At 29.9% G+C, this 9983-nt stretch overlaps 1 pseudogene; it reads left to right on the top strand.

Moving 5' to 3' along the window:
* Window positions 1-653: 653 nt before the first annotated feature.
* Window positions 654-1723, top strand: LOC148550528 (zinc finger BED domain-containing protein RICESLEEPER 2-like; annotated as a pseudogene).
* The last annotated feature ends 8260 nt before the right edge of the window (window positions 1724-9983 follow it).

Below are 9983 nucleotides of genomic sequence, written 5' to 3'. Positions count from 1 at the left end.
TGTTGAGGTGGAGGGTTTTCGTTATTATACGAGTTGTTTGCAACCCAAGTTTCCAATTCCTGAAAGGCTCGCAGTTGCTAGGGATTGTTGGAAGCTTTATTTGAATGAAAAAATTAAGTTGAAGTCTGTTTTTAATCAACCAAATCAAAATATTTGTTTGACAACTGATTATTGGTCATCTGAGCAAAACTTGAACTACCTTTGCCTTATTGCTCATTACATTGATGGTAATTGGAAACTGCAAAAAAGAATCTTGAATTTTTGTGCTATCAAGAATCACAAGGGGGAAACAATTGGTAGAAAGATTGAGAGATGTTTGTTGAGCTTGTGGATATCACGGATTTTTTCTATCACTGTTGATAATGCTAGTTCAAATAATGTTGCACTTTCTTACTTGAAGAATAGAATGGAGGATTGGAACTCACATCCATTAAGGGGAGAGTTTTTACATGTTGGATGTTATGCTCATATTTTAAATCTTATTGTGAATGATAGATTGAGAGAAATGTATGATTCAATTTTAAAGATTAGAAATGCAGTTAGGCATGTGCGTGAAAAGAACTGTGATTAAAACTATGATTAAGGAAGCTAAAATTCTGGAGAAAAGAACTGTGCATTTAAATGTTCCTACCAGGTAAAATTTTACCTTTTTAATGCTTGAAAGCGCTTTGAAATTTCAAAAGGCATTTGAACGATTGGGGGAAAGAGATTCTGAATATGCTATGATGGCTGGTGGGATCCCTAAGTCTGAGGATTGGGAGAATGCAAGGCATTTTGTCAAGTTTTTAAAAATATTTTATGATATAACCAACAAAGTTTCTGGTTCAACATTTCAATGACTTTTGTAAAATATTGTCTACACTTAAGCATTGGATGGGAAGCTTAGATCCGGTGCTTTCAAGCATGGCTGAGAAAATGAAGTCTAAGTATGATAAGTATTGGGGAAATATAAAAAACACAAACATGATGATTTTCATTGCAGTGGTTCTTGATCCTAGATATAAGTTTCAATTGATTAAGCGGAGTTTTGAAAAGTTGTATGAAAAAGAAGATGCCGAATTCTTGACTTCAAAGGTGAAGAAGACTCTTTTCAAGGTGTTTGGTAGCTATAGGCTGTTTGGTGAAATTGGTAACTATCAAAGATCTACTCGCCAAGATCCTTCTGAAATTGGCACACAAGAGTTTGAGGCACATGAAACTTCTTTTACTATGGAATTTGAGAAGGAAATGCAATTCAATGAGAGTGTTAACAAGAATGAGGTGGAGTTATATCTTATGGAGGCCTTAGAGAAGAGTGGTGTGTAATTTGACATTCCAATTTGGTGGAAAGTGAATTCCACTAAATATCCAATTCTTGGACAAATTGCAAGAGACGTCTTAGCCATGCCAGTTTCCACAGTTGCTTCAGAATCGACATTTAGTACTGGAGGAAGGGTATTGAATAATTATAGGAGTTCTCTAACTCCGATGACAGCTAAAGCGTTAATTTGTACACAAAATTGGCTCCGAAACTCTCCAAAACTTGTTCTTGAGGAACTCATCGAAGAATTGGAGAAGTTGGAATTAGGTATAGTTAAGTTTCGACTTATAATTTTCTTTATTTTAATCTAGTTTTTATTTATATATATAATTTGTTATGATTATTTCTTGTTTTATATATTTTGTAGAAGTTGCACCCATTCCTGACCCTAATGAAGAAGATTCTAGTGTTGAGTCTAATTGAGTACATCTTGTTATAGTATGAATTGTTCTCTTTATTATTAGAATGTATAACTAGATTAAAATATTTTTCTACTAGTGTTATATTATTATTATTGTTGTTCTTATTATGTAACTATTTTTTTATTTTAGGTTGGTTTGCGTTAAGAAGTTTAGCTGTTTTATTCGAGAAGACACCATAACTTGGCTATCTTTTAATGGAATTTTATTTTTATTTTCAGTTGTGTTCACTGTTGAACTTTTAAATTTCTTTAATTGTTGTATTTGAATTCTTTTTGTCGTTAAATTTTATTAGACCAAGACTTTGTTAACTATTGTGTATTTGTGTTAGTCGATTTTAATGTTATGACTTTGTGAAATAGTATAGTAGTATTTTTTTTGAATTGATTGAAAAAATCAAACCATTAATTTGGTTTGATTCGAATGCCTTCAATAAAAAAATCGAACCAAACCGCACCGCGAACACCTGTAATATCCCGACACATAAGTTTAGCATGGCGTGCTTGTTTATAAGGTACACCTTAGAATTTTTCTATTTTTTCGTAATTTCGAATCTCCACTAAGCCACGAAATATTTTCCTTGGTATAATTGACAAGTCAAATTTTAGATTAATAAATAGATCAACATAGTAATATTAAATATATATAGTAGTAACACCAGGATTCAAAAGAACTTTTAAGCCAGGTAAACTTTTCATATTTGATTCAATAGATAATTATTTCAAGATAATAAAAGTACAACATTTAATATATTAAAATTAGGTTGAAAATTTAAAGGAGCCTAAGAACTAAGTATAAATAACTTTTGTTTTCATGTTTATTAAAAAAAATTGGTGGACAAGTGATAAGTAATAAAGTTTTTAAAAGTTTTAGGAATCAAAACTCATTTATTTTAGTAATATATATATATATAGGGATGGATCTAAGTAGAGTGGTGTGGGGCAAGTGCCTCCACTACAATTTGAAATTTTTTTGAGTAGTATATGATAATAATATTTATTTGTCCCCATTAAATTATTAAATTTGACCCCACAATAATTTTTTACTCAACTTTTGGTACTTAATCGTTAATTTAAAAATTTTATATTAGATATTCGTTAAAATGATCAATTCTCAAATTTAAACGAAATTAGTATTCTTTTTTAAAAATCAACTCAAAAGAATATTATTTATCTTCTTTTTAAATTAGCTTTAATTTTTGCGTAACAACTATATTAATTGAAAGAACTTTTTTAACTATGAATATCAATAAGATTCGGCTTCTAATTGTATTGGGAAGTGAATTTTTAAATAATTGTTTAGTAATATATATGGAAAGAGAGAAATTTTGATGGTAGTGTTAAGAGAAAAATTATTTAATTTTTTAAAAATATAAAATCTAAAAGAATAGAATTTTAAATTATATATTATTATTTAAATTACTATTTTAGTGTTTTAATTTGTATATTAGATATTTTGAAGGCTAATCATATTTTACAATAACAAAATATAATCATAACAATAATCATGCTATATGTACATAAAAAATAATTATCTGTATAAAATATATATTAAAATATAAAATACACCTTAAAAATAAGTTAAATAATACATGTATTTATACATAAATATATAGTGGTTAATAAATAATTTAATATTTAATTTTTTATATACACATATTATTTTTATTATAAAAATTATTATCATGTTATATAAATTTTGTCCTTACTACCAAAATTTTCTGGATCCGTGACTATATATATATATATATATATATATATATATATATATATATTTGGCTGGTAAAAATAATTTAGAAATATAAAGATACATTTAAATTTTTCTTTGACTATATGATTCTATGAATTAGCCAAATATAATACTGGGAATGGATATATATGCGGACACATATTCATAACCATTCGTAAATAATTAATGTACGGCTTAGATTAAGGAATCGGGTGAGAGGAGAATGCATGCCTATATAAAAGTAAGAGAAATAAATTAAATTTAGGTCATATAATCATGCACATACGTCAGAATTAAAAGTGATTAATAAAGGTGTTATATGATCATTAAAAAGATGATACGATTTTGTTTTAGTTACTTTTTTTTTCTCACTCGTATATAAGCACATTTCCTATTTCTCTCTTTACTTGTTGGGGTTGCAAAACATTAAAGCCGTATTTGAAAGGAAGGCTTAAATTTAAAAATAGAGATTGAAATATAGCGATTGAAAAATAAAGACTAAATTAATTTTTTATATTATATTTATTATAAAATATATAACATTAAATTATATCTTAGTGTCATAGTTAGTTAAAGATAAATATGACACTAATAAATAAATTAAAATTTAAAAAATTAAATAAGAGTATTTTTAAAAAAATATATTATTAAAGTTTTAATTTATTTTTAAAAATTTAAGTCCTTTGTATTTTTATTTTTTGAAGATATTGAAGGAATTAAAATTTTATATCCTAAAATTAAGATTTTAGTCACCAAATATAATACTCAGACTCTCCGTCTTTATCCTAAAAAACAAACGTAACCTAAGATACATCTAGTTTGCATTTTTTTTCCATAAAATTTTAAATAAAAAATATTAAAAATAAAAACATAATTGCAAAACGCCATAAATTATTTATTATATTGATTTATTTTTAGTGTTGTATACGTGAATAGGACTGTAATGAGATAAATATTTGTATAGTGGGTTATGCTTCTCGTCATCAATGCAAAACTGACATTGCAATCTCGCCCCACTGCGAGATGCTCTTGAACCGCCACGCATTCGTGAATAAGCACCCACGCTTTGCGACGCTGTTACACGCTTCTCGTGGATTGCAAGATGCTGGGGTTGGACATGCATTGTTCATGCAGCAGGCACGTCATCCCATCATCCTCTTATATAAGAAGTACCTCCTTCTTATTCTTCTCGCAGGATTTTTCAATCTCGTAAAGTGTGTGATACGAGAGTTATGTGGGACAAACTAAGAACTGTCATATACCAATTGATCCATTACAAGAGCAATAACTAAGAGAATAATAAAAGAAGGTTTTACAAACATAGCTAAATTATTTGTTCAGGAGATACATCAAGAATTGGCCAAGACAATGGTTAACGATTATGAAAAACTAAACGTCTTATTTACAAGTTGTATTGAAAACTCTCGTTAATCAAGTTGAATCAAATAGACATCACTTTATTAGTATTTATTTTAAAATTTATTTTATGTTTAGTTTATTTTATTTTGTTTTGTTTTTTTAGGCCAATTAGGTGTTTTTTCTACTAATTCTTTTGTGCAGGTGCTACAGAAAGAGACTCTTTCAGAGGATATCACGAGTTACAGCTTCACTAATTCAATTTGGAGAGGCTTGGTTCCTCCGAGAGTTGAACTATTTGCATGGTTTGTTTTAGTAGGCAGGGTCAACACAAAGGAGAGACTAAGTAGACTGGGCATTATTAATCAGAATGACAATATATGTGTATTGTGTAAAAAGGATATCGAATTTGTACATCATTTATTTTTTGCTTGTGAGTTTACATGGCAGGTGTGGTGTGCTTGGTTGAAGTATGCTGATAGAACATGGGTCACCCCGGGGTCCGTCAAAGAGTTCTTCGAGAGTTGGACTAGTGTAGCAGGCGGTAAGTCAGAGCAAAAGAAATGGCTAATAGGCTTCTTTGCGGTTATTTGGAACATTTGGTTGGAACAGAACAGCAGAATTTTTCAGAGGTCAGAGACAAGTGTTGAAGGTGTCAAGATTATGTCATTTTCAAGTTATAGGGAATGGTGTGGAGTTGATCCGTTTGGTTGTTGATGGCAATGCCGGAGATGACAACGGATTATACTTGGGTTTTGTTTTTATGTCTTATTTTTTCAGTTTGTTTGGATCCTTTCCTTCATTGTGTTGAGCTCTCTTTGTTCAAAAAAAAAAAAGATTTTGTCTATTTTTATTTTAGTGAACTTATGAATTAGAATTTTAAATTTAAGAGGTATAAAAATTTCTAAAGTTTTGTAGCCACTTTTTTTTTATAATTTCGATGAATGAAATTTTTTTTGAGTTTTTTTAAGAAATTTATTTATGAACAGAAGAGGTAGAATGATTTACTTAACTGTTATATTAGAAAATCAAATTAAAGTAAAAGAATTTCTTTTTTTTTTTTCATCTTATCCTGAGTTCCATTCTGTATCGTTTGGTATCAGAAAGTAAAAAATTCATGCCTTTATTATTCATTAAGTATATACTGTTGTTATTTGTGTCTTTTGTGTTCTTGAATATATAAAAAAAAATCCATCCCGCAAGTAGTTGTCATCCTACCTCGTTCATTTTTCTTGTTAGTGTCTTTTTTCGTGTCTTGTTTTTTCTTAATTGTTATTGTTTATTGTTTTCTTATTGTTTCTTGTTTTCTTTATTGGTTCCAGTAGCGTTTAGGTTTTATTGAAGAAAGAAAAAAATTATTCAGTAAATCAAGAAAAAAAACAAAAAACTAACTTTCAGTAAACCAAAAAAAAGAAAAAAACAAAAGAAAAGAAAAAAAAACATTATACATCTTTAAATATATCTTTAATTTTGTTTTTTTCTTATTTTCTTGTGCCTTATTATTTCTTTTGTTCTTATCTTTAATTTGACATATTCTAGTATCTTATTTTATTGTCTTAAGTATTTTTGTGATTTAACTCTATTTTTGTTATCGAATTTTTCTATTTTTTATTTAGTTTCTAAAGTGCAACAACCAAAAGATACTTAAAAATGGTAAAAGACAAGAGTGATGAGTTTAATAGAGGATCAAAGCCAATTTTAAAAGTGAATACGAGTGTCCATCATCAAGTAAAACACATGAGAGAATGATTGCGAGGTCCTTTCTATAAGATTTTTACAAGTTCATTGCTATAGAACCTCACTCAAAAGATACTCTAGTTGATATGAGGATAATGCAAAGGATCATTCAACACATAACTAATCGCTTGAATGAATTAGAGGAATGGAGGTAGGAGGTGACACAGGTATTATCCAAGAGTACTAAACATGAAACTTTTAGGAATCAACATCAAAATTATGTACATTCTGATAATGACTCTGATGGGACTACAATACTTAGATACAGAAGTCAAGATAGCAATATAAATACGATCAAGATGCAAATACCATCATTCAATTAAAGGAGAAACAATCTTAAAATTTATTTAGAGTGAGAGCATAAAGTGGAACGGATTTTTGCTTGTCAAAATTACTTTGAGGCAAAGAAGGTTCATTTAGCGGCAGCTGCGTTCTCTTAATATTTTGCTTTGGTGGGATGAACTAGTGAAAACAAGACGGTAGAATGACGATCACCCTATAAAGACTTGAGATCATATGAAACGCCTCATGAAGAAGAGATTTGTTCTTTCGTATTACTACAGAGAAGTACATCAGAAGTTACATCGGTTGACTTAAGGCTCCAAATTCGTTGAAGACTAACATAAGAAAATAGAGATGCTTATGATCACGACCAACATAGAAGAGGACACCGAGGTTACTATGGCATGATTTATAAGTGGTTTGAATAGAGTTATTGCTGATGTGGTGGAGTTACATCATTATGTGGAGATAGAAAATTTAGTTAGTATGGCAATGAAGATGGAGAGGCAACAACAAAGAAGAGCAACAAAGGAATTGTCTCATACTAATCCAAAGTGGATTTACACAGAGTCTCATAGTGATGACATAACAAAGACTAAGGGTGTTGAATCTAAGGATAAGTTGTTTGATGCTACAAAGAAGAAAAGTAATTCTAACTCTTCTTCTTTTGCTATTTCTAGGCATAGAGATATTAAATGCTTCAAGTATCATGATTTGGGTCATTATGCTAGTGGTTGTCTGAACAGGAGGATGATGATTATTAGAGGAGGTAATATTGTGTTTGATTCTAATTAAGGTGATGACTCTGATCATAATAGTATGTCACCTTTGGAGGATTATTCTGAAGATGATGTTGAGTATGCAGCCCATATGGTAAATCTCTTGTTGTTAGACGTGTTTTGAATTTACAGGTGAAAGAAGATAGCCTATACCAATGGTAAAATCCTTTTCATACTAGATGCTTAGTGGGTGAAAAAGTGTGTAGTCTGATTATTGATGGAGGGAGTTAGACTAATGTGGCTAATACACTTATGATGGAGAAATTAGGTTGACATGTATTCGACATCCTAAACCATATATTTTGTAGTGGTTGAATGATAGTAGTTAGATAAAGGTTGACAAGCAGGTGACAGTTGCATTCTCTGTTGAAAAATATGTTGATGAAGTATTGTGTGATGTGGTACCAATACAAACTTGTCATTTATTATTAGAGAGATCTTGGCAGTTCGACCGTTGAGCTTTTCATGATGGTTACACAAATCGATTCTCTTTTGTTTTTAATGGTCATAAGATCACTCTTACTCCATTATCACTTAAGAAACTTTACCTGACTAATTGAAGCTTCAACAAGATACCAAGAAAAAAATGGAATGTGAGGTACAAGTAAAACATGAGAGAAAAGAGGTCATGAGAAAAAAGAATATAGCCAAAGACCCAAAGGTTGTGAAAAGAAAGAAAATAGTGTATGTCATGAAAATAATGCGAATACAAAGAAAGACGAGAGAGTTGAAAGAAAATTGTGTTTCTTTGCAAAAGCGAGAGATTTAAAGAGTGCTTTAGTTGGCAAAAGAGCTATGATTATGGTTTGGTTTAAAGACACTTTATTATCTGATACTGAACTTAATCTAAGTTTGTCAAATAGTTTTGTCTCTTTGTTGCAGAAATTTGCAGATGTCTTTTCTATTAATGTGTCAAGTGATTTTTCTCTATTACGAGGGATTGAACACCAAATTAATTTTATTTCTAATGCTATCATTCCTAATAGACTAGCTTATATGAGTACCTTGAGGAGACAAAGGAGCTTCAAAAATAAGTGGATGAATTATTGGCCAAAGGCCACATAAGATAGAGTATGAGCCCATGTGCTGTACCCGTTTTATTAGTTCCAAAGAAGGGTGGTACTTGGAGGATGTGCATGGATTGTCATGTAGTCAACAAGATTACAGTAAAGTATCATTATCCTATCCTTAGGTTAGATGACATGCTTGATAAATTATATAGTGCATGCATATTCATTAAAATTGATTTGAAAAGTGGGTATCATCAAATTATAATAAAATCAGGGGATGAATGAAAGACTGCATTTAAAACAAAACATGAGTTATATGAGTGATTAGTAATGCCTTTTGGGTTAACTAATGCACCTAATACGTGCATCTGATGAACCATATTTTGCGAGATTTTTTGGATAAATTTGTTGTTTATTTTGATGATATTCTCATTTATATCACTTGTTTGGATGACCACTTGTCACATATTTCAATTATTTTGAGGTGCTTCGAAGAGAGAAATTATATGTCAATCTTAAAAAGTGCATATTTTTTATTGATAGAGTTATGTTTTCTGGTTTTGTTGTGAGCGCGAGTGAAATTGAGGTTGATGAGAAAAAGGTGAAGGCTATTCGTGAATGGCCAACGTTTAAGAATGCTTTTGAGGTAAGAAATTTCATGGTTTAGCTGGATTTTATAGGAGATTTGTGAAAAAAAATTTCTACTATTGCTACGCCTCTCACCGAGGTTATAAAAAAAGATGATGCGTTAAAATGGGACCAAGAACAAGAAATTGCATTTCATACTCTAAAAAATTATTTGTATTCTGCTCCTATTCTTGTTTTATCTAACTTTGATAAAATCTTTGAGATTGAATGTGATGCTTATGGGATTAATATAGGTGTTGTTTTGATATAGAAAAGCGAGTCATTGTCTTCTTTAGTAAAAAGTTAAATTTTGCTCAACGCAAATATTCAACTTATGACAAAAAATTATATGTTTTGGTTCGAATTTTGGAGGTTTGGCAACACGACCTATTATCTAAGGAGTTTGTGATTCACACAGTTTATGAATCTTTAAAACACCTAAAGGCACAAGGTAAGTTTAATGAAAGATATGCTAAATAGGTGGAATTCATTGAGACATTTTCATATATGATTGCACTTAAATAATGTAAAGGAAATATAGTTGCTTTGATTACTACACTTACTTCTAAGTTATTAGAGTTTGAGTTTTTAAAAGAGTTGTATGCAACTAATCCTCAATTTTCTGCTATTTATACCTCTTAAGAATATGGTGCATTTAACACATTTTATAGGCATGAAGATTTTTATTTTGTGGTAATAGAATTTGTGTGCCTGCTTGTTCTATTAGAGATTTACTTATTCTGGA

The sequence above is a fragment of the Arachis ipaensis genome, chromosome B7 (genome assembly GCF_059453495.1).
Source record: "Arachis ipaensis isolate K30076 ecotype BB chromosome B7, ASM5945349v1, whole genome shotgun sequence".
Classification (NCBI taxonomy): Eukaryota; Viridiplantae; Streptophyta; class Magnoliopsida; order Fabales; family Fabaceae; genus Arachis; species Arachis ipaensis.
Note: the sequence above shows the minus strand (reverse complement) of the source record. Positions and strands in the feature narration are given on the sequence as shown.